This window comes from Triticum dicoccoides, chromosome 5A (genome assembly GCF_002162155.2).
Source record: "Triticum dicoccoides isolate Atlit2015 ecotype Zavitan chromosome 5A, WEW_v2.0, whole genome shotgun sequence".
Classification (NCBI taxonomy): Eukaryota; Viridiplantae; Streptophyta; class Magnoliopsida; order Poales; family Poaceae; genus Triticum; species Triticum dicoccoides.
Window position 1 is genome coordinate 669,058,018 of NC_041388.1, and position 24,489 is coordinate 669,082,506.

General features: G+C 45.2%; 8 non-coding genes and 2 pseudogenes across 8 annotated transcripts; all 10 read right to left on the minus strand.

The window, feature by feature from the left end:
- Window positions 1-3,066: 3,066 nt before the first annotated feature.
- On the minus strand, window positions 3,067-3,140 carry LOC119304650. Its single transcript, XR_005148382.1, has one exon. It is a non-coding gene; the product is annotated as a small nucleolar RNA Z267 (small nucleolar RNA).
- A 144-nt stretch (window positions 3,141-3,284) lies between these two features.
- On the minus strand, window positions 3,285-3,374 carry LOC119304658. Its single transcript, XR_005148386.1, has one exon. It is a non-coding gene; the product is annotated as a small nucleolar RNA R44/J54/Z268 family (small nucleolar RNA).
- Window positions 3,375-3,669: 295 nt separating this feature from the next.
- LOC119304453 lies at window positions 3,670-3,790 on the minus strand. The gene has a single exon (XR_005148279.1). It is a non-coding gene; the product is annotated as a small nucleolar RNA SNORD14 (small nucleolar RNA).
- A 44-nt stretch (window positions 3,791-3,834) lies between these two features.
- Window positions 3,835-3,971, minus strand: LOC119304730 (annotated as a pseudogene).
- A 52-nt stretch (window positions 3,972-4,023) lies between these two features.
- LOC119304648 lies at window positions 4,024-4,204 on the minus strand. The gene has a single exon (XR_005148380.1). It is a non-coding gene; the product is annotated as a small nucleolar RNA Z112 (small nucleolar RNA).
- Window positions 4,205-4,243: 39 nt separating this feature from the next.
- LOC119304654 lies at window positions 4,244-4,338 on the minus strand. The gene has a single exon (XR_005148385.1). It is a non-coding gene; the product is annotated as a small nucleolar RNA Z152/R70/R12 (small nucleolar RNA).
- Window positions 4,339-5,793: 1,455 nt separating this feature from the next.
- On the minus strand, window positions 5,794-5,882 carry LOC119304540 (annotated as a pseudogene).
- A 40-nt stretch (window positions 5,883-5,922) lies between these two features.
- Window positions 5,923-6,017, minus strand: LOC119304537. The gene has a single exon (XR_005148349.1). It is a non-coding gene; the product is annotated as a small nucleolar RNA Z103 (small nucleolar RNA).
- Window positions 6,018-6,082: 65 nt separating this feature from the next.
- LOC119304534 lies at window positions 6,083-6,177 on the minus strand. Its single transcript, XR_005148347.1, has one exon. It is a non-coding gene; the product is annotated as a small nucleolar RNA Z103 (small nucleolar RNA).
- A 72-nt stretch (window positions 6,178-6,249) lies between these two features.
- Window positions 6,250-6,348, minus strand: LOC119304530. Its single transcript, XR_005148343.1, has one exon. It is a non-coding gene; the product is annotated as a small nucleolar RNA Z103 (small nucleolar RNA).
- Window positions 6,349-24,489: the final 18,141 nt, after the last annotated feature.

Genomic DNA, 24,489 nt, shown 5'->3' on the forward strand with positions numbered 1-24,489 from the left:
CCTCGTGACCTCCTATTTGATCCCTTGCAATAGGGCTCCTAGATCACGTTCCGTGAGAAAATCACGTTCCCGAAGATTTTATTCCGTTTGGACTCCGTTTGATATTCTGTTTATCCGAAACACTATAATAGGCAAAAAACAGCAATTCTGTGTTGGGCCTCCGGTTAATAAGTTAGTCCTAAAAATAATATAAAAGTGGAAAATAAAGCCCAATAGAGTCCAAAACAGTAGATAATATAGCATGGAGCAATCAAAAATTATAGATATGTTGGAGACGTATCAGCCCTCCCAAGAGGTTTTAGGGCTTGGCAGCGGCTCCGTGTCGTAAAACGCGATGATTTTTTCTCTCTGATTTTTTTCTCCGAAAGCAAATATATAGAGTTAAAGTTGGCGTCGGAGGGCATCCAGGGGGCCCACGAGGTAGGGAGGCGCGCCCTGGAGGGGTGGCGCGCCCCCCACCCTCGTGGACAAGGTGTGGGCCCTCTGGTCTTCATCTTTGACGAGGATTTTTTATTATTTTTTCTAAGATGTTCCGTGGAGTTTTAGGTCATTCTGAGAATATTTGTTTTCTGCACTTAAAACAACATCATGACAATTCTACTGAAAACAGCGTCAGTCCGTGTTAGTTCCATTCAAATCATACAAGTTAGAGTCTAAAACAAGGGCAAAAGTGTTTGGAAAACAATTCTACAACGGAGACGTATCAGTAAACTTTCTGAAGAAGGAACTCACTGAGTCGGTTGTACCATATCCGTCCCGACTGTTTTAAGCCATATAATGACTTATTCAGCTTTACACAATACATGTTGCGTTTTGCATTTTTATTCAGAACAAAGATTCCATCAGGAACCTTCATATATATGTCCGAATCTAGTGACCCGTAAAGATATGCGGTCACGACGTCCATCAACTGCATAGATAGACGATTTTGCACTGCCAAAGATATAAGATATCGAAAAGTAGTTGCACTCATTACTGAAGAATATGCTTTAGTGAAATCAATGTCGGGTTTCTGCGTGAAACCTTGTGCTACAAGCCTTGCTTTATATCTCACCACCTCATTGTTCTCATTCTGTTTCCGCAGAAAAACCCATTTGAATTCCACAAGGAAAACACTGGAGGGTGTTGGTATTGCTTCAATGAATATCTTTCTTTTGTTAAGCGAGGCAATTTCTGCTTTGCATCCTTCCATTTAGGCCAGTCGGAGCGCTTTTGGCACTCAACGATAGACCTTGGATCATGATCAGTGAGAAGGGTATCTACAATCTTTTCAGCAAAATATATGTCGACAGTCGTAGTCTTACGGTCAAATGATTCTCCAAAATCAACATAGTTGATGGAAATTTCCTGCTCCCCTAGTGACTCTTCGTGATTTCCCAATACGATCGAGTCTGGGTGTTCCGATGTCCCAGTCAGTTTGTGCACACTAGAACTAGGTTGTGGAGGTTGCCCTTCCACTGGGTGTAAACTACCCATCAAGTGTTTGTCAACGTTGAGTTGACCTGCATTTACTGACTCCAAGGTTTTTCTCCTTGATTTCCTTTGCTGCTTGCTAGAAGCATGCTCCGGGTCAGAGGCCATACTACTCCCCCTCTTTTTAGGAATAGGGAGTTGAGTGGTTTTTATTGGTACCTCCACTCTTTCTGGCGCTTTTCTGGCCGGGTTTAAGGATTTTGTAACACCTTTCAAATCAGTAAATGAATCTGGCAAATTATTTGCAAGATGTTGCAAATTAAAGATCTTCCGAACTTGAAGTTCGGTCTCATGGGTACGTGGATCAGAAGATGAAATGGAATGAGCATTCCAATCAATTTTTGGGCATTCTTTCTGGTACTTGAAATCTCCCCCTAATGCCGAAAAATGTTCCTCATTAAATATGCAATCAGCGTGACGGCATGTGAACAGATCCCCAATCAGGGGTTCCAGGTACTTAATAATCGACGGTGATTTGTACCCCACATAGATCCCCAACTTCCTGTGTGGGCCCATAGATGTCCGCTGTGGTGATGAGATTGGGATGTACGCAACACATCCAAACTTACGTAGATGGGAAATGCCTTGAGGATTTCCACATACCAATTCCAGAGGGAAAGAACTGTGATATGCAGTTGGCCTCAATTGTATCAAGTCAATAGTGTGTAAAACAGTGTGACCCCAACAAGAAGTTGGCAAGTTGCAATTCATCAACAAAGGTCCTACAATGAGTTTGATCCTCTTAATCAATGCTTCAGCCAAACCATTTTGTGTATGGACATATGGCTGAACTTCAATCCCCAAAGCCATGCAATAATCATTGAAAGCACGTGAGGAGAATTCTGCAGCATTGTCCATTTGAATTGATTTAATTCGACTTTCAGGATAATGAGCTTGCAACTTATTATCCAAAGGATGCCAATGGATCATATGGAAAAATTCCTAAGGATACCAATCCTACGAATCAAACGAGCATCACAGGAAAAATTCTCAAGGGTTTAAATCCACCAAAAATCCTATGCAATTCCTTTGAATCAAAGGAGCCCTTAACTACCGCGAGTCCCATATCCCAATTCCCATGCGGAGATCCCACCTGCGCGGCCAGCGAATTTAAAAGATGCCTGCCGCCCTCTCGATGGTGCCAGCCGGCGACACGGAGAAGCCAGTACTAGCGGAGTAATCAGACGGCTTCAATGCACACTCGAGGGAGGGATGGGGGCGGTGGGATGGGGTTGTGCGAGGACACTTGAGGGAGAGGATGGGGGCGCCAGTCCACTCCACTCCTGGCGGAGTCATCAGACAATTTCTATGGACGCTCGAGGGAGGGATGGGGACGGAGGGCTGGGGGTTGTGCGAGGACGCCCGTGACGCCATGGGCAACAACCTCATCTGAGGGAGAGGATGGGGGCACCAGTAACCGCATCTGCGCATGCTCAGATACTGAACGGATGGTCAGTTTTTGGCGCCAAAATCGATTCAGGTCCTGTGTAAAAATCAAAACAGTGGATTTCTGAATTGATAGATCAAAACAAAAATAGAGAAATGTGGATCTGTCTGTGCTAACTTCATACAATGGCAACAGTGGATTGATTGCAAATGCCTCAGATTGTAGGTTCATTTCAAAGCAAAACGCTGCAAAGTATATTTAACACCATCACCGGCAGTTTGCTCCAACCAACTTACTAAACCAAGCTGATAGCACCAACAAAATCCCAAACAAAATGATAAACTAAGAAAAGCTGCCTCACTGGTGCTGACAATCAAAGCAGACGCAAGAAAATAACTAAAATTCGCATAGGCTTGGAAAACGGATAACATCAGAGAGATTCCCATTATAGACTTGGTCTATCATACCCATTACATGGTTCTGATGTCCCTGTCTTGGTGTCATCACCTGCTTCCATGGATTTCCATCCAAGATCCGAATTAGACAACTAACAAAGAAAGAACAATGAATAGAGAGACAACAGTTGCCACCCTATTTAAGATTAATAATGTTTAACATCAAAAGAATCTAAAATTCAGCTTATATTTACCACAGTAAATGATAGACCATCATGAGATAATTATTATACCGTATTAACATTCCAAAGGTAAGGCCAACCATTTGTCAACCAGTTCCCTGAGAGAGTGAAATATATCGGCAAGAAAGATCAGATGCAACAAAAACAACAAAATAAACTAGGGAAATCATCATGGCTCAGACATCCAAGGAAGGAATTAGCAGCATTAGCTCTCAAGCCTGACAGGGCGAAAGCTCTTAGGCGGCATCTGCGAATGTTTTGGGAAACAAGCCTTAGTTCTATCATCATTGCCATTGATTTCCTAGAAAAACTACAAAAATTATTACAGCGAGGCAATACGTGTAATCACAAAAAACGGCTCTGTGTACCTACTGAATCACAGCCACAGGTTCCTATCAAATGTGAAAATCTTTGTTGGCACAATGTAGCATCTCCGGTAAAGGCATGTTGCTACCTGAGACGTGGCATCGGGCCCAAGAAAACAGGAAAAAAAGAAAGGTTGAAAGAGAACAGACATCATTGCTTAGTCCCTCAGAGACCCGTTTCAAATCACACACACAGCTGAATCAGGCCGGTGCAAATGGTATTCCATCCCAGAGCAAACCACAGAGGTTATGATACAGGAATGGACACTTGCAGAAGCAGAGAAGCGGCTGCTGTTTACAGTGTCATACGGCACTTCCTGGTCTAGTGCTCTTCCCAGGGACAAGATGTAGTACAAAAAGGAAAGAATGACAACTTCAAGCAGTGCTCAGTGGAAAGAGAAGTCGTTTTTTGGTTTGGAGGCTCATGGTGACAGATGCCACCACTGCCAAATACCTATATGAATCATCACCACATCACAAAATCAGAGGAAACGGAAATGAAATAAACAGAAGATGATGGAAGGTAAAGGCTTCAGTCTGTGTAAAAACATGAATCGATAAATGGCGGATGAATCCGCGTCACAGAAATATGCTAAGATCCTTTCGGACCTGAATCATCACCAGTCAACAATATCCAATTCTATTCACACGACAGAAAGAAAGGAAAAATAAGCAACAAAAAAATAGATTAATTTGGATAGGGAAACTATCATTCTGCTAAACATGTCTAGTACATTGTACTCCAGCACTTGTGAAAATGTTTGTGTGCAAAAAGATAGAGGCACCAGAAAGGATCATCATCTCTAAAGCCTGGCAGGGTGAAAACCCTGAAGGCGGCATCTGCAAATGTTTCGAGAAACAAGCCTTGGTTCTATCATAATCACAATTGATTTCCCCAAACATCCACAGCAAATATTATAGTTAAGTAAGCTCTGTCTATTGACTGAATCGCAGCACAGCAGACAAAGTAACATTAGAGAAAAACAGAGACAAAATAAACAATAAAAATTATGAAATCTGGAAGCACTGCTCAGTGGAAAGATAAGTAAAAGCTAACGGTGACAAATGCCACCACTGCCAAAAACCTATATGAATCACCATCACATCACAAGAATGACAATAAACAATAATGAATTCAACAGAAGAGAATGAAAGAAAAGGCATCAGTGCTAACACCATGAATCAATATCCAGCGGTCAAATCGACCTCACCAGAATAAAGTAAGATAACACTCCCTCCGGTCCTTTTTACTTTGCATATAAGAATTGTCTGAAGTGAAGTTTGACCATATTTATATGAAAAAATATTAACATCTAAATTTCTAAATTTATACAATATGAAAATTAAAGTCATGACGCATCTAATGTTGTTGATTTCGCATTATGAATGCTAGTATATTTTTCTATAAACTTGGTCAAAGTTTACGAGGTTAAATCTTATATGCGAACTAAAAAGGACCGGAGGGAGTACATCCCTTGGAAAATAATGATTCATGGAAATATAATTACTTGTTACAGTTTATTAGTGTATAATACACATGGTCAACCTTAAAACAACTACTGTGCATACAATTTGAGTGCAGAATCACAGTGAGAACAATTCCTGTATCCAAACCTGAATGGATGCAAACCGAAATAAACTGATTTAGCAAAACCGTGCACCCACTGAAGTAAACTAGTTTCCATCAGTCGGATCATTTCGTACAACTCTAAGGTTCAACATGACTCAAGGTCAACAAACTGGATACAACACATTAGAGCTGCTTTTCCTGAGATTTTCCATTAGCTTTTGAATCAATTAAGTAATTTCGATGCTCGATGAATCATTCTGTAGCATCAAAGCATGAGATTGAGAACTCTCATTGTGCAGCGCTTCACATTAGCTGTCGCAAAGAAACATAAGCAAGTGAATAGCAAGTGGCAAAAATTTAAATCGATCAGACCTGTGGCTTGATAAAGGATTACATGTGCGCGCAGTATAATCATAGTCAATCATTTGAGGATAGAATCCTCACTTCCATTAAGAGAAAAATTAGTTTGGGGAAAATAATAATAAAGTGGATGGATCAGATTTCTGGCTTGGAATCCTGATGGGATTACATTTGCGCATAGTATAATCATAGTCGATCATTTGGGGAAAGGATCCTCACGTCCATCCAAATTTAGAACGATAATAACAATAAACAAAAATCGAAGAACAGGAATAAAATATGGAAGAACCATGGATCAGATTTCTGGCTTGGAATCCTGATGGGATTACAGTTGCGCACAGTATAATCATAGTCGATCATTTGGGGAAAGGATCCTCACGTCCATTCAATTTGATTTCACGACAAATAAATAAGAAAGAAAATACAACAAAGGGAGGAGCAGAGACAGTTCGATGAGATGGATCAGATTTCTGGCTTGGAATCCTCTGATAAAGGATTACATTTGCGCACAGTATAATCATAGTCGATCAGCTGGGGAAAGGATCCTCACTTCCATCTACATCAAGAATTCAACAGAGAAGCCCAAGAGAATAGAACAGGGCAGCAACATCAATCACATAATAAAACGAAAGTGACAGATCTGACGGGGGATGCATCAGACGAACGAAACGAATCGAACTGCCAAGAAGATAAGACCGGTAGAAAAAAAGCTAAAAGATCTACGCAAAGCAAGAACAAGACGACCGGGCGGCCGCCGGAAGACCATGGGAGGACCATGGGAGGCTGGAGGACTGCGCTATATATGGGGGTTGTGGGCGCAGGAATCCTAAACCCTAGCTCGCATCGCATCGAACGGGGGAGGAACCGCCACGTCTGCGCGTTGGATTAGGTTTTTTTTTTTTTTTTGCGTTCCCTCCTGGTGGTACTAGCGACGGCGTCGGGAGTTGTTCGGGCCTTGCTATAACCCGGCCCATCGTATAATCTGGGCCTGTATTAATTAACTTTCCCGTAGCTCGAAAAATAAATAATTAACTTTCCCATCGATCGCTGAAAAAAGTTAATTTTCCAACCGTTATCTCAAAAAAAATTCCCGTCGCTACGCCCGCTTGATTTTCCATTGCAGGAGCCAACCTTGCAGTGTATCCTGCAATCAGGAAGTTACCATGCTAATGCACGGATAAACCAATGTAGAAGCACCTCCTGAACACAACTTTCGCCAATTCCACAACAACGACGAAGGGGACACCACGAAGATGGGGGAGGAGCATGAAGCACGAAAAATGACCTGATGCACTAGAAAGGCATTCATGGGGAGGAAAGGATGCCAAATCCTCGTCGATGCCGCAAAAATGGATGATGGGACGTCAACTCGGTCCCTAAGTGTCAAACTTCCACTATTGACTCCACTAACTACCCTCAACAACAACTCAAAGAGCACGAAGACGAAGACCATCCACGACCACTGTCCCAACCATCAACATGTTAAGATCCAATCATAGCCACCTATCATCAAGGAAGATGCGTGCGGCCACTAGTACCACAACAAAAAGACGCGAATGTCCCTGCACAAATCCTAAGGACACTCCAATAGGTGTTGGGATAACCAAAGCTTCGAATGAAGATATAGAGGAAACTTACTCGACCAAGCCCGAGCCAAAGTCATGGGCAATCAAAACCCTTGCTAAAAAAAGTGTACTACTGAATACACATGGAACGAAGGGCTCGCGTTGCCCTGCCTCCCGACGCCGCCCAAGGGAAAGAAACCGGGTGCGCTGGTTTTCGGCCCTCCTTCTCTCTCCTCTATCTAAATTGGTTCTTGGTGGCTACGGGGAGAACGACATCACAAAATATATTTGAACTAAAAGTCACCAAATCTATCGATAATCATATATTCATATGATGCGATCCATCGTCCCATACATGCCCTTACAAAATCGAGCGGTGTTCAGACGGTGTCATGCGGTGTTACTACATTTAGCTTGAATCAAACAGATCTAAATTAACCGTGATGCCTACACCTAATTAACCTATCGATTAGCTATGCACACACATGGATGCATCTTATCAGAACCAAAAAAACACAGGGATAGCAGCGGCGGCGCATGCACGACGATTGTTGTCTTCAAAAACCGACAACGACCCACCGTGCGTGCATGGTCGAGACGCACACGGTCACGGATGCGCAGCGCGCGCGTTGCTGCCGTGGTCGGAGACTCCGCGTCCGGCAGCTATTGCTCCGGCAGCGACTCGTTGAACCGGGTGAGGTCTCTGATCAGCGGTGCGTTGGACCTGACGGCCTTGTCCTCGGCCATGGCCTCCACCAGGTTCCTCGGCACCAGACACTTGCCCTCCGCCGCCAGCCGCTCTTGCACGCCGCCGCAGGTCAGCAGCGCGTGCATTCGCTCTCTCGCCACGGGCGGTACGATCTTCTCCTGCTGGAATTCAATCAGTTAAGCGCACAAGAACAGAGGAATGTCGCGGCGGTTGCTGCTGATCGTTACCTCGAGGGTGCGCATGAGCGCGAGCACGCCGACCTGGGCCTGGAGGAGCTTCACGTGGCGGCCGGCCTCCTGCAGCATCTCGGCGGTGTTCAGCCTGTGGCCGCCGGGGACCAGGCGCGACAGCTCCGCCGTCTTCTCGCTGATCCGCCTCCGGCGCTCCCTCGCCGCCGCGCTTGGCGCGGTCTGGCCCACGCGCCCGTTGCCCTCGGTTCTCCTCGCGTCCGCTCCGCGCACGAACCCCGCGTGAGGCGTCTGCGGCGGGGGCGGGGGCAGTGGCAGGACGAACTCGGTCGCGAACTCCGGCCTCCATGGCTGGCCATCGACGCCCTCGAAGTCGAGCCACGCGTGGCCGTCGTCGCCGCCGCCGCAGCCGGCTCGCGGCCTCTTGGCGCACGGCTGCAGGTCGTCGACGTCGGCGCCATCGTCGGGGTCGACGGGGCTGAGGTCGAGGAAGCCGTCGATGCCGGCGTCCATGGCGGGGTCGATCGGGTCGCAGAGGAAGCCGAGGAGCGCGTCGGCGACCTCCGGGTCGGCGGCGGCGTCGAGGTGGTGGGGCAGCGGCGGCGCGGTTGCCAATGGAAATGCCGGGTGGAAGCTCACCGCCATGGACGACGCGCGCGCGCGTACTGGAGCGTGGGCGGTCGGTTGCTGTCGCGCGCTGGCTTGCAGCCTACAGCCTACACGGAGAGCAGAGCGTCAACTGAACCGCCTTGGACAGAAGAGGGAACCGTACGCTGTGTGTTAGCAACTGCCGGCAATTAGCGGCGCCGGCAGGTGGGCCCTATCCGCCTCGCACGATCCGCACTTCTCCCCGCTCTCTTCGCAACCGCCCTCACCAATTTTCTCGCCACCACCACCGCGCCGTTTCCCCCTCACAAGCGCGCGCCAAAGGCCCAGCCTCGCCACGCACCGCGGCCCAGCTGCACGCAAGGGCGAGAAGGCGGCATCGAGGTGGGCCATGGCCGCGCGCACCCTTCGTTTCCGCCGCCGTGCGGACTGCATCTCTGTTCTCTTTTTTTTTTGTCTCGTGCCCATCCTCCTCCAAGTTTTTTCAATATTCATCGGCATACACATTATATCAGGAGTAGAACCTAGCAGAACATGGCGCCCGGTGGGAAGAGAACTCGGCGCTTTGGCAAGCATATGACCCTCTCCATTATGCTGATGTCCTTCATGAATGAAAAGCACGTCTCAAAACATGTTTCTTCGGTCTTTGAGCTCTCGCAGAGTTGTGACACATCGACAAGGCGCTCCAGAATCAATGTTTCTCATCACTTTGATGCGACACGGATGAAATCCAAGTGAAGGTCCACGGCCAGAGCGGGTGCTTCAATGCACGCTCGTGCTTCAAGGGATGTCGGGTCAACAAGCCCCTCCACCACGACAGTGGAGGCGCCCATATATGCGGGATCCTATTTGAAGCCCGCAAGCGTCAAAGGACGAGCCTTCGGGGTCTCCACACCTGCTCCCTCTTGCAAACCGCCCCGGCCTCCTGAGCTGCACACCGGTTCTGTCACGACCCCGCGCCGTGCCACCTCCGCTGGCTGCGCCCCCGGCCTCGCGGCCACGAGCTCATCAGAAAACCGCCGGGATGGCGTGCTCGAGTAGCAACACGACTGGCGACGAACAGGATGTGCGATGGCGGGTTTCCTTCGCCGCCGATCTCATCACACGCACAGTCTCCTTCTCCGACGGCGTGCTCACGCTACGGCGAGACGCTCTCCGCCTCGTTCTCTCGGACAGGCGCGAAGTTACGGTGGACGCGCGGTTTCTCCGTTCGGGGGAAATCGTCGACATCGGCGAGATTGTTTCCTTCCCGTGTCATTTCGCGAAGATTCGAGATCGACTACCGGCGGCGAGCGCTACGCCGACGAAGGAGGCGCGGGGCGAGGGACGTGGCAATGTGATACACGGGAAGGGCACGGGGCTGCGTGTGCGTGGGCCAAGTCCAGGCGAAACGGACCCAAGCCCCACTCACCGCCCGCCAATGGCGGATGCAAGCCACGTGGGAGTTGATCCGGCCATCCATCCCCATCGGCAGGTGGGAAACACTGGTATAAAGCCCCCGCCTCGCCCAATCCTTGACCTAGAGGAATCATTCTCCCACTTCTGGGCGGTGGAGAAAAACCCTAGATCGAGAAATTCGGAGTCGTTCGAGTGGTGGAAGGGCAAGGTCGGAGGGGATCCCAGATCCTTTGCGGAGGTCGCGACCGCTAAGGTACCACCTCCTCCCATGGCGACCGAGGCGGGGCGCGGGAACCGTGGAGGGGGCGGAGCGGGACATGCGAACCGCGGAGGAGGGCGGCAACCTGGCCGTGGCAACGGCCGCGGAGGCGACCGCAACAAGTTCTCATGGAAGCGGGACGAGGGAAGCGACCACACCAACTCTACATCCTCCACAATCGCGCCGGCCTTGGAGGGCGCCTCGCGGTGGGACGAGGCGGCGGCGCCCAAGCATCGCGACCAAGACGGCGGGATCTGGGTGCAGAAGGCCAAGGAATCGTCCGAATCTGGCGGCATCTCCATCGGGCATCAATCTGCTTCACCTCGGTGCCACATACAGGGAATACAAAACCCTGCTCAGGTGCCTCCGTCCAAAAAATCCATTGCCTGCCCCATTTGCAAGTCTTATGAACATCCTCTTATTCGATGCCCTCAAGCATATTGTGAAAGATGCGGCAAATTAGGACACCTTGCTTCTGTTTGTACTGAATTTCTGCCATGGGAATGTGTGGCACGGAGGTGTGCGTTCCAGGGCAAAGGGCAAGGGTTTTACTATATTCATGACTCTTGCTCCGCCAACCAGCTTAAAGAGAGGGCTAATAACATTGTGGTCACGATTGTAGAGGGAGAAACATCTACTAGACAAATGGAACTTGATTTATCTGCTTACTTAGCTACTGATTGGCGTTGTTCAGCTCATGCAATAGGACCAGGAACCTTTGTAGTGCGCTTTCCTAATCCTCGAGCAGTGGCCCAAATTTGCTATGTGGGGAAAATCACTCTTAAAACTAGCGGGGCTGTTATTCATGTTACTAAATGGTCATCTGCTGTTGGGGCTAAAGGGGTTATGGAAATAGCTTGGGTCAAAATTAGCAATATCCCTCTGGACAAAAGGAGTAATAGGAATCTGGCTTATGTTGCCTCGCTGGTGGGTGTTCCTTTGGAAGTAGATGCTGCTACCTTGCACCGTCCGGCATCTGTCAGGGTCCGGATTGGTTGTAGAAATGTGGAGGAGATTCCTGCAGTCGCAGAGGCTATGCTTGGTGATCATTTTTATGATTTCTTTTATGAAGTGGATCAGATTCTGGTGAGGGATCCTAATAGAGAGAAAAAAGTTGTTCAAGCTTCCTCTAATCCTGGTGAAAAAAATATGGAGATGGAAAATTCCTTGCTGTCAACTCCTGGAGCTAACCTGGGTAGTTTTTCCACTGGGCTTGGAGGGAAATCTCCCTGCATTCCCCAGGGGGAAAAACAGGACCCTATTGGGGAGTCGCAGGAGAGTGTGGAATCTGATGAGTCACTGCACACGACCTTGTTTTTAGATTCCTTCAATCAGGAGACAATGGATGAAAAAGTAAGAGAACAAAATGAAAATTCTGCTGTTATAAGTATGCAAAAAAACAAAAAATCTTACTCTGATATTGTGAAAAAAATCAGCAGGTTGAGAAGGTGGTTGGGGAGGCCAAGACGGCCAAAAATAATGAATACAGAGTGGAGTTTCCTGATATGGAGGGGGATATTGAAATGATCCCTGCTCCTCCCCTGGTCATTGAAGAAAATCTTCGGTTCAGTCTGAGGAATGGACATAACAAGATGGAGAGGGTTGACGAAAAGGCCAGGGCAGCTGCAAAAAAGAGAGACATCGAAGGTACTCCTCGAGTCCCCAACTCTTTTGATACGCTATCTAATCCTGAACTTATTCTCAGAGCTGTGAAAATGGGGGTAAACATCCCAGATGCTGATTTTACTAATGTTGATATCATTAGAGAATTAGAAAAATGTAGAAATGTGGAAATTGTTAAGGACAAACAGACTCAACCTGATGTGGGTGGGGGACATTTGGTAATTACTAATGCAAAAGGGGACCAAACTCCTCTTAATATGAACTGGGAGGATAATAGTGATGTGGATAATGATAACTTTGTTGTGGTCCGATCTAGGAAGAAAAGAGAGAGAAAGATTAATGTGGTGATAGCTAGACCTTGCACTAGAAGTCAAAAAGGGAGGGGCTTCCTTGCAAAATGTTGCCGGTGGATCTACTCTGCTTCCTAGTAGAAACACCAGGCAGGGGGGTGTCAAAAAGAAAAAATGAACGGTATATTTTGGAACTGCAGGGGAGCAGGTAAGAAAGGGATGACTACCTGCTCCGCTGATATAATAAAAGATCATTCCCTGGACTTCCTTGGTATCCAGGAAACTAAGAAGAAGAATTTCACCCCTAAACTCCTTAGAAAAATTGACCCTCTTGATAAGTTCAATTGGAACTGGATCCCTTCGATTGGTAAGTCTGGAGGCATATTGTGTGGGACTAGGAGAGAAACCTTGGAGATTATTTCCTGGTCGGGGGGTGAATTCCTTATGCAGACTACTTGTTGGGGAACGTGGTAATTTCAAAAAATTTCCTACGCACATGCAAGATCATGGTGATGCATAGCAACGAGAGGGGAGAGTGTGATCTATGTACCCTTGTAGACCGACAGCGGAAGCGTTAGCACAACGCGGTTGATGTAGTCGTACGTCTTCACGGCCCGACCGATCAAGCACCGAAACTACGGCACCTCCGAGTTCTAGCACACGTTCAGCTCGATGACGATCCCCGGACTCCGATCCAGCAAAGTGTCGGGGAAGAGTTCCGTCAGCACGACGGCATGGTGACGATCTTGATGTACTACCGTCGCAGTGCTTCGCCTAAGCACCGCTACAATATTATCGAGGACTATGGTGGAAGGGGGCACCGCACACGGTTAAGAATATGATCACACGGATCAACTTGTGTGTCTAGGGGTGCCCCTTGCCCCCGTATATAAAGGATCAAAGTGGGGGTGCGGCCGGCCCGAAGGAGGGTGCGCCAGGAGGAGTCCTACTCCCACCGGGAGTAGGATTCCCCCCTTTCCTAGTTGGAATAGGATTCGGGAGGGGAAAGAGGAGAGAGAGAAGAAAGGGGGGGGGGGCGCCGCCCCCCTCTCCTTGTCCTATTCGGACTAGGGGGGAGGGGCGCGCGGCCCAGCCCTGGCCACCTCTCCTCTCTTCCACTAAAGCCCACTAAGGCCCATATACCTCCCGGGGGGTTCCGGTAACCTCCCGGTACTCCGGTAAAATCCTGATTTCACCCGGAACACTTCCGATATCCAAATATAGGCTTCCAATATATCAATCTTTATGTCTCGACCATTTCGAGACTCCTCGTCATGTCCGTGATCACATCCGGGACTCCGAACAAACTTCGGTACATCAAAATGCATAAACTCATAATATAACTGTCATCGAAACCTTAAGCGTGCGGACCCTACGGGTTCGAGAACAATGTAGACATGACCGAGACATGTCTCCGGTCAATAACCAATAGCGGAACCTGGATGCTCATATTGGCTCCTACATATTCTACGAAGATCTTTTATCGGTCAGACCGCATAGCAACATACGTTGTTCCCTCTGTCATCGGTATGTTACTTTCCCGAGATTCGATCGTCGGTATCTCAATACCTAGTTCAATCTCGTTACCAGCAAGTCTCTTTACTCGTTTCGTAATACATCATCTCACAACTAACTCATTAGTTGCAATGCTTGCAAGGCTTATGTGATGTGCATTACCGAGAGGACCCAGAGATACCTCTCCGACAATCGGAGTGACAAATCCTAATCTCGAAATACGCCAACCCAACATGTACCTTTGGAGACACCTGTAGAGCTCCTTTATAATCACCCAGTTACGTTGTGACGTTTGGTAGCACACAAAGTGTTCCTCCGGCAAATGGGAGTTGCATAATCTCATAGTCATAGGAACATGTATAAGTCATGAAGAAAGCAATAGCAACATACTAAACGATCGGGTGCTAAGCTAATGGAATGGGTCATGTCAATCACATCATTCTCCTAATGATGTGATCCCGTTAATCAAATAACAACTCTTTTGTTCATGGTTAGGAAACATAACCATCTTCGATCAACGAGCTAGTCAAGTAGAGGCATACTAGTGACACTCTGTTTGTCTATGTATTCACACATGTATTATGTTTCCGGTTAATACAATTCTAGCATGAATAATAAACATTTATCATGATATAAGGAAATAAATAATAACTTTATTATTGCCTCTAGGGCATATTTCCTTCAGTCTCCCACTTGCACTAGAGTCAATAATCTAGTTCACATCGCCATGTGATTCAACACTAAGAGTTCACATCACCATGTGATTAACACCCATAGTTCACATCGTCATGTGACCTATACCCAAAGGGTTTACTAGAGTCAATAATCTAGTTCACATCATTTATGTGATTAACACCCAAAGAGTACTAAGGTGTGATCATGTTTTGCTTGTGAGATAATTTTAGTCAACGGGTCTGTCACATACAGATCCGTAAGTATTTTACGAATTCTATGTCTACAATGCTCTGCACGGAGCTACTCTAGCTAATTGCTCCCTCTTTCAATATGTTTCTAGATCAAGACTTAGAGTCATCCAGATCTGTGTCAAAACTTGCATCGACATAACTTTTTACGACGAACCTTTTGTCACCTCCATAATCGAGAAATATTTCCTTATTCCACTAAGGATAATTTTGACCAATGTCCAGTGATCTACTCTTAGATCACTATTGTACTCGCTTGCTTAACACAGTGTAGGGTATACAATAGATCTGGTACACATCATGGCATACTTTATAGAACCTATGGCTGAGGCATAGGGAATGACTTTCATTCTCTCTCTATCTTCTGCCGTGGTCGGGCTTTGAGTCTTACTCAATTTCATACCTTGTAACACAGCCAAGAACTCTTTCTTTGACTGTTCCATTTTTGAACTACTTCAAAATATTGTCAAGGTATGTACTCATTGAAAAAACTTATCAAGCGTCTTGATCTATCTCTATAGATTTTGATGCTTAATATGTAAGCAGCTTCACCGAGGTCTTTCTTTGAAAAACTTCTTTAAAAACACTCCTTTATGCTTTGCAGAATAATTCTACATTATTTTCGATCAACAATATGTCATTCACATATACTTATCAGAAATGTTGTAGTGCTCCCACTCACTTTCTTGTAAATACAGGCTTCATCGCAAATCTGTATAAAACTATATGCTTTGATCATACTATCAAAGCGTTTATTCCAACTCCGAGAGGCTTGCACCAGTCCATAAATGGATCGCTGGAGCTTGCACACTTTGTTAGCTCCTTTTGGATCGACAAAACCTTCCGGCTGCATCATATACAACTCTTCTTCCAGAAATCCATTCAGGAATGCAGTTTTGACATCCATTTGCTGGATTTCATAAAATGTGACAATTGCTAACATGATTCGGACAAATTTAAGCATAGATACGAGTGAGAAACTCTCATCATAGTCAACACCTTGAACTTGTCGAAAACCTTTTTGCGACAATTCTAGCTTTGTAGATAGTAACACTACTATCAGCGTCCGTCTTCCTCTTGAAGATCCATTTAATCTCAATGGCTCGCCGATCATTGGGCAAGTCAATCAAAGTCCATACTTTGTTCTCATACATGGATCTCATCTCAGATTTCATGGCCTCAAGCCATTTCGTGGAATCTAGGCTCATCATCGCTTCCTCATAGTTCGCAAGTTCGTCATGGTCTAGTAACATGACTTCCAGAACAGGATTACCGTACCACTTTGGTGCGGATCTCACTCTGGTTTACCTACGAGATTCGGTATTAACTTGATCTGAAGTTACATGATCATCATCATTAGTCTTCCTCACTAATTGGTGTAGTAGTCACAGGAACAGATTTCTTGTGATGAACTACTTTTCAATAAGGGAGAAGGTACAGTTACCTTATCAAGTTCTAGTTTCCTCCCACTCACTTCTTTCAAGAGAAACTCCTTCTCTAGAAAGGATCCATTCTTAGCAACGAATGTCTTGCCTTCGGATCTGTGATAGAAGGTGTACCCAATAGTCTCCTTTGGGTATCCTATGAAGACATATTTCTCCGATTTGGGTTTGAGCTTATCAGGATGAAACTTTTTCATATAAGCATCACAATCCCAAACTTTCAGAAATGACAACTTTGGTTTCTTGCCAAACCACAGTTCAGATTGTGTCATCTCAACGGACTTAGATGGTGCCCTTTTAAACGTGAATGCAGTTGTCTTTAATGCATAACTCCAAAACGATAGTGGTAGATCAGTAAGAGACATCATAGATCGCACCATATCTAATAAAGTACGGTTATGATGTTTGGACACACCATTATGCTGTGGTGTTCCAGGTGGCGTGAGTAGTGAAACTATTTCACATTGTTTTAACTGAAGGCCAGACTCGTAACTCAAATATTTTACCTCTGTGATCATATCGTAGAAACTTTTATTTTCTTGTTACGATGATTCTCCACTTCACTCCGAAATTCTTTGAACTTTTCAAATATTTTAGACTTGTGTTTCATTAAGTAGATATACCCATATCTGCTCAAATCATCTGTGAAGGTCAGAAAATAATGATACCCGCCACGAGCCTTAACACTCATTGAATCTCATACATCAGTATGTATTATTTCCAATAAGTCAGTTGCTCGCTCCATAGTTCCGGAGAACGACATTTTAGTCATCTTGCCCATGAGGCATGGTTCGCAAGCATCAACTGATTCATAATCAAGTCATTCCAAAAACCCATTAGTATGGAGTTTCTACATGCGCTTTACACCAATATGACCTAAACGGCAGTGCCACAAATAAGTTGCACTATCATTTCATCTTTTGGTTTCAATATTATGATTATGTGTATCACTACGATCGAGATCCAACAAACTATTTTCATTGGGTGTGTAACCATATAAGGTTTTATTCATGTAAATAGAACAACAATTTATTCTCTTACTTAAATGAATAACTGTATTACAATAAACATGATCAAATCATATTCATGCTCAACGCAAACACCAAATAACACATATTTAGGTTCAACACTAATCCCAAAATTATAGGGAGTGTGTGATGATGATCATATCAATCTTGGAACCACTTCCAACACACATCGTCACTTCACCCTTAACTAGTCTCTGTTTATTCTGCAACTCCCGTTTTGAGTTACTAATCTTAGCAACTGAACTAGTATCAAATACTGAGGGATTGCTATAAACACTAGTAAAGTACACATCAATAACATGTATATCAAATATACTTATGTTCACTTTGCCATCCTTCTTATCTGCCAATCACTTGGGGTAGTTCCGCTTCCAGTGACCAGTCCCTTTGCAGTAGAAACTCTTAGTCTCAGGCTTAGGACCAGACTTGGGCTTCTTCACTTGAGCAGCAACTTGCTTGTTGTTCTTCTTGAAGTTCCCCTTCTTCCCTCTGCCCTTTTCTTGAAACTAGTGGTCTTGTCTACCATCAACACTTGATGTTTTTCTCGATTTCTACCTTCGTCAATTTCCGCATTACGAAGAGCTTGGGAATCGTTTCCGTTATCCCTTGCATATCATAGTTCATCACGAAGTTCTACTAACTTGGTGATGGTGACTAGAGAATTCTGTCAATCACTATCTTATCTGGAAGATTAACTCCCACTTGATTCAAGCGATTGTAGTACTCAGACAATCTGAGCACATGCTCACTAGTTGAGCGATTCTCCTCCATCTTTTAGCTATAGAACTTGTTGGAGACTTCATATCTCTCAACTCGGGTATTTGCTTGAAATATTAACTTCAACTCCTGGAACATCTCATATGCTCCATGACGTTCAAAACGTCTTTGAAGTCCCGATTCAAAGCCATTAAGTATGGTGCACTAAACTATCAAGTAGTCATCATATTGAGCTAGCCAAACGTTCATAACGTCTGCATCTGCTCCTGCAATAGGTCCGTCACCTAGCGGTGCATCAAGGACATAATTCTTCTGTGCAGCAATGAGGATAAACCTCAGATCACGGATCCAATCCGCATCATTGGTACTAACATCTTTCAACACAATTTTCTCTAGGAACATATCAAAATAAACACAGGGAAGCAACAACGCGAGCTATTGATCTATAACATAATTTGCAAAATACTACCAGGACTAAGTTCATGATAAATTTAAGTTCAATTAATCATATTACTTAAGAACTCCCACTTAGATAGACATCCCTCTAATCCTCTAAGTGATTACGTGATCCAAATCAACTAAACCATGTCCAATCATCACGTGAGATGGAGTAGTTTCATTGGTGAACATCACTATGTTGATCATATCTACTATATGATTCACGCTCGACCTTTCGTTCTCCGTGTTCCGAGGCCATATCTGTATATGCTTGGCTCGTCAAGTATAACCTAAGTATTCTGCGTGCGCAACTGTTTTGCACCCATTGTATTTGAACGTAGAGCCTATCACACCCGATCATCACGTGGTGTCTCAGCACGAAGAACTTTCGCAACAGTGCATACTCAGGGAGAACACTTCTTGATAATTAGTGAGAGATCATCTTATAATGCTACCGTCAATCAAAGCAAGATAAGATGCATAAAAGATAAACATCGCATGCAATCAATATAAGTGATATGATATGACCATCATCATCTTGTGCTTGTGATGTCCATCTTCGAAGCACCATCGTGATCACCATCGTCACCGGCGCGACACCTTGATCTCCATCGTAGCATCGTTGTCGTCTCGCCAATCTTATGCTTCCACGACTATCGCTACCACTTAGTGATAAAGTAAAGCATTACAGCGTGATTGCATTGCATACAATAAAGCGACAACCATATGGCTCCTGCCAGTTGCCGATAACTCGGTTACAAAACATGATCATCTCATACAATAAAATTTAGCATCATGTCTTGACCATATCACATCACAACATGCCCTGCAAAAACAAGTTAGACGTCCTCTACTTTGTTGTTGCAAGTTTTACGTGGCTGCTACGGGCTTAAGCAAGAACCAATCTTACCTACGCATCAAAACCACAACGATAGTTTGTCATGTTGATGTTGTTTTAACCTTCGCAAGGACCGGGCGTAGCCACACTCGGTTCAACTAAAGTTGGAGAAACTGTCACCCGCTAGCCACCTTTGTGCAAAGCACGTCGGGAGAACCGGTCTCGCGTAAGCATACGCGTAATGTCGGTCCGGGCCGCTTCATCCAACAATACCGTCGAACCAAAGTATGACATGCTGGTAAGCAGTATGACTTATATCGCCCACAACTCACTTGTGTTCTGCTCGTGCATATAACATCAACACATAAAACCTAGGCTCTGATACCACTGTTGGGGAACGTGGTAATTTCAAAAAAATTCCTACGCACACGCAAGATCATGGTGATGCATAGCAACGAGAGGGGAGAGTGTGATCTACGTACCCTTGTAGACCGACAGCGGAAGTGTTAGCACAACGCGGTTGATGTAGTCGTACGTCTTCACGGCCCGACCGATCAAGCACCGAAACTACGGCACCTCCGAGTTCTAGCACACGTTCACCTCGATGACGATCCCCAGACTCCGATCCAGCAAAGTGTCGGGGAAGAGTTCCGTAAGCACGACGGCGTGGTGATGATCTTGATGTACTACAGTCGCAGGGCTTCGCCTAAGCACCGCTACAATATCATCGAGGACTATGATGGAAGGGGGCACCGCACACGGTTAAGAATATGATCACACGGATCAACTTGTGTGTCTAGGGGTGCCCCTTGCCCCCGTATATAAAGGATCAAAGGGGGGGTGCGGCCGGCCAGGAGGAGGGCGCGCCAGGAGGAGTCCTACTCCCACCGGGAGTAGGATTCCCCCCCCCTTTCCTAGTTGGAATAGGATTCAGGAGGGGAAAGAGGAGAGAGAGAATAAAAGGGGGGCGCCGCCCCCCTCTCCTTGTCCTATTCGGACTAGGGGGGAGGGGCGCGTGGCCTAGCCCTGGCCACCTCTCCTCTCTTCCACTAAAGCCCACTAAGGCCCATATACCTCCCGGGGGGTTCCGGTAACCTTCCGGTACTCTGGTAAAATCCCAATTTCACCCGGAACACTTCCGGTATCCAAATATAGGCTTCCAATATATCAATCTTTATGTATCGACCATTTCGAGACTCCTCGTCATGTCCGTGATCACATCCGGGACTCCGAACAAACTTCGGTACATCAAAATGCATAAACTCATAATATAACTGTCATCGAAACCTTAAGCGTGCGGACCCTACGGGTTCGAGAACAATGTAGACATGACCGAGACATGTCTCCGGTCAATAACCAATAGCGGAACCTAGATGCTCATATTGGCTCCTACGTATTCTATGAAGATCTTTTGTCGGTCAGACCGCATAACAACATACGTTGTTCCCTTTGTCATCGGTATGTTACTTGCCCGAGATTCGATCGTCGGTATCTCAATACCTAGTTCAATCTCGTTACCGGCAAGTCTCTTTACTCGTTTCGTAATACATCATCTCACAACTAACTCATTAGTTGCAATGCTTGCAAGGCTTATGTGATGTGCATTACCGAGAGGGCCCAGAGATACCTCTCCGACAATCGGAGTGACAAATCCTAATCTCGAAATACGCCAACTCAACATGTACCTTTGGAGACACCTGTAGAGCTCCTTTATAATCACCCAGTTACGTTGTGACGTTTGGTAGCACACAAAGTGTTCCTCCGGCAAACGGGAGTTGCATAATCTCATAGTCATAGGAACATGTATAAGTCATGAAGAAAGCAATAGCAACATACTAAACGATCGGGTGCTAAGCTAATGGAATGGGTCATGTCAATCACATCATTCTCCTAATGATGTGATCCCGTTAATCAAATAACAACTCTTTTGTTTATGGTTAGGAAACATAGCCATCTTCGATTAACGAGCTAGTCAAGTAGAGGCATACTAGTGACACTCTGTTTGTCTATGTATTCACACATGTATTATGTTTCCGGTTAATACAATTCTAGCATGAATAATAAACATTTATCATGATATAAGGAAATAAATAATAACTTTATTATTGCCTCTAGGGCATATTTCCTTCACTACTGTCTTTGATGTGAACCTCAAATGTGTGTGGACCCTAGTGGTGGTATATGGGGCAGCCCAAAAAGAGAGAAAAAATGATTTCCTTGCAGAATTGGCTACGACATGTGCGACGATTAGTATTCCTTATGTGGTTGGTGGTGATTTTAATATCTTATGTGAAAGTGGTGACAAGAATAAAAAATTAACCTACTCCCAAAATACAGATAGCTTCAACGTCAGTCCCTGAACCTTAGAGAGATTCATATGGGAGGGGGGAAATACACCTGGTCCAATAAGCAAAAACACCCTACGCTGGAGAAACTGGATAGAATCCTTATGAACCCTACTTGGGAAGATCTATTCCCTATGGTTACAGTTCGTAAGTTGGTACGAGATGTCTCAGACCACAACCCGTTGTTGCTGTCGACGAACCCTATTAGAAAAAATCCCACCCGGTAGCGCGAATTCAAATTCGAGCTGAGCTGGCTTAAGAATGAGGATTTCTTTAGGACGGCAAAAAAGATTTGGGAAAGACCTGTGCATTCTGATGACCCTATCGATATCCTTAATATCAAGTTGAAACGCCTCAGGAAATATTATAAAGGGTGGGGGGCACATTCCTTTGGGCATGCTAGAAAGAGTAAAAAATGGATTAAGAGGAGTTGGAAAAAAATAGAAAAACAGGAAGAAGAAGGCCCCCTCGACCCGGAATCATATGAAAGGAGGACAACCCTAAATATAGAACTTAATGAAATCCTTGCAGATGAGGAACTTTTTTGGCTGCAACACTCTAATGAGCGTTGGTTACTTAAAGGGGATCAAAACACAGCCTATTTTCATCGAATAGCCAATGGCAGAAAGAGAAAAAACACGATACACTCCTTTACTGATGGAGAAGTTATTATTGAAGGGACTCAAAATCTCCTTGACCATGCCACTGCCTACTATAAAAATCTTTTTGGACCAGCTAGTGGAAACTTATTTCACCTTGCCCCTGATACTTGGATGGATGAAGAAAAACTTACGGAAGAAGATAACCTGATCCTTACAAGTGAATTTACAGAAGAGGAAGTTAAAAAAGCCTTGTTTAGTATGGAAAGTAACAGAGCGCCCGGCCCTGACAATATCCCTGTGGAATTCTATAAACACTATTAGGAATTTGTTAAAAATGATATTATGCACCTATTCAAAGCATTCCACAACAATACCTTGGATGTGGCACGCCTGAACTATGGTGTCATAACACTGATTCCTAAGATGAATGGAGCAAAGAAAATACAATAGTACCGCCCAATATGCCTCCTACGATGCCCATACAAACTGATCACGAAAGTTCTGGACAATAGGGTTGCGGTATTTGCTGATAAGCTGATTAGCAAGCACCAGAATGCTTTTATCAAGCATAGAAATGTAATGGATGGAATCCTCACGCTACCTGAGGTGTTGCATCACACTCATCAAAAGAAAAAATATGGGATTGTATTAAAATTGGACTTTGAAAAAGTATACGATAAGATAAACTGGGACTTCCTGCTAGAATGTCATCGTAATCGTGGCTTTGGGGCAACCTGGTGTGGATGGATCGAACGAATCCTACATAATGGCACGGTGAGCATTAAACTGAACAATGAAACATGTGCGTATTTCCAAAGTCACAAGGGGGTCCGGCAAGGCGATCCCCATTCTCCTTTCCTTTTTAACCTGGCTGTAGAGACACTCTCGAAAATGGTTCTTAATGCACAAAAAGAGAAAATGCTAACGGGCTTAGCACCTGACTTGATTGAGGGGGGTGTGGCTATCCTGCAATATGCAGATGACACTGTAATATGTTTTGAACATGATAAGGAAGCGGCTGTGAATCTGAAGCTTCTATTGTACCTGTTTGAACTTATGTCAGGACTGAAGATCAATTTTATGAAAAGCGAAATCCTCTGTGTCGGTGGAGATGATAGTACCCTTTCCTTTTATGTTGATCTCTTTAATTGTAGTATTGGACATTTCCCAATGAAATACTTGGGAGTCCCAGTCAGTTTCTCTTCTTTGCGTAGCATAGACTGGGATTTTATGGATGAGAGGTTCCTTAAATGCCGTGAATCCTGGATTGCTAATGCAGCATCTTCGGGTGGGAGGTTCATCCTTCTCAATTCCTCATTAACTAGCATTGTCTTTTACTACATGTCTATGTTCCTTCTTCCTAAAGGGGTGATTGAGAAACTGGATAAACACCGTAAGCGGTTCTTTTGGCAAGAACATGAGGGGCGTAAACGATACCATCTAGTGAGATGGAATAGAATTTGTAGATCCAAAGAGAAAGGGGGACTGGGAGTCAAGGATCTTCATAAACAGAATTTAAGCCTCCTCACCAAGTGGTGGTGGAAGCTGGAAACTAAACAAGGGCTATGGCAACATGTGATCCGGGCCAAGTACTTTAAGCAAGACACGGTGACCTCTGTCAAAACTAAATTCAATGACTCGCCAATCTGGAAAGCAATCATGAAAACTAAAGATTACTACCTGGCTGGCAGAAAAGTGAATTTACAATCTGGAGATCTTGCTAGACTGTGGGTTGATCCAGTTGGCAATGAACCTCCCCTCCAGTTGCAGTTTCCTATGATTTATGATATTTGCAATGATCAGGATATCACGGTTGCTAAGTTCAGGGAAGGGGTGGAGGAAAAAAACTTTTTTAGAAGGCAACTCCACCCTCCCATGCTTGAGCAATGGAGTAATATCAAATCTATAGTGGGGACTTGGCCGATGACTGGCGAAGCCGACCAAGTGGTCTGGACCTTGGGGAAGAAAAGTAGGTTTACTACGAAATCTGTTTATGAATATTTGGAAAGAAATGTGGCGGGGGCAAACTACAAGTGGATATGGAAAGCAAAAATTCCCCTTAAAATTCAAATTTTCCTTTGGCAACTGTTTCAGGACTCTATCCTAACTAGAGATGTGATGAGTAGACGAAAGTGGCTGGGAAATCCTGCCTGCTCCTTCTGTGCGGAGAGAGAAACATCCCAGCATCTCTTCTTCACTTGCCCTGTGGCC